This window comes from Echinops telfairi, unplaced genomic scaffold, assembly GCF_000313985.2.
Source record: "Echinops telfairi isolate 266 unplaced genomic scaffold, ASM31398v2 ScPeMD7_18;HRSCAF=68, whole genome shotgun sequence".
NCBI classification, from domain to species: domain Eukaryota; kingdom Metazoa; phylum Chordata; class Mammalia; order Afrosoricida; family Tenrecidae; genus Echinops; species Echinops telfairi.
In genome coordinates, this window is record NW_022103915.1 from 6249175 (window position 1) to 6250115 (window position 941).

The following is a 941-nucleotide window of genomic DNA, read 5'->3' on the forward strand; positions in this document are numbered from 1 at the left end:
CACGAATTTAGTCACGACACAGCCGGCTGACTCAGAGGGGCCGAGCAGGAGCCTCTTGTAAATTACATAATTACCTGCGAAACCTGCTGCCCATCGAGACAGCAGGGGACACGAAGCAGCCGGCTTGTGACTCATCCTGTGTTCTCCAGAGCTGGGGGAGAGCGAGGGCTCTTGCCCCCACCTGCCACTTTGCAACCACCAATTTGAAGATTTGGGGGTGGGGGGCGGAGGGGGCAGTGTACTTTCTTCAACTTTCCCTTAAAGTCTCCCAACAAGCCTCTGGACTGTCCCCCAGGGGAGGCCCAGAGAGATTGCTCCTGTCCCACAGTGGGAAGGGTCAGTCCAGCAGCTGGGCCTCCAAGCTGCTCATCACCCCATCTTCTGCCCCCTGCACCTTCCCAGCAGCCCTGGTGTATGGGCAAATGCCACCTCTGGAGGAGAACACACCAAACTTCGATTCTTGAAGAGGCTTGGAGTGTGGAAAGGACAACAGCTCTTTCTGCCTGAGCTGTTGTCAGTGGGGAGCCCTGAAAAAAAGCGGAGTCTGGTGGGATCAGGCCTCATTCACAGCCTGAGGGCCCGGGCTCCAGGCCTGGCTCGTTCCTGGCTGACTGGTGTCACAGACTCAGTTTCCTCATCCACAAAATGGGCATGCTCCCGTCCACCTGCCAGGCTGTGATGTGCATCTGGTTCCCTGTGCAGTGTCCTACACACCTGTAGCAGGGCATCACCTGCCCTGGGGGGGTGACCCCTTACTCTCTGCAATGTCCAGGGGCAGTGCCCTTCTGTTCCCAGCACCTGGTGGAGCCCCCAAATAGACCTAAAGAATGATAGAAGCATTTTTTCTTATTCTGAATGTTCTGCGGTGGGAAGGGGCTTCTATGGACTCAGGCCGGCTCTGGCCAGCTTCTTGCCTTTGGGGATTTCGGCCCAGGAGTCAC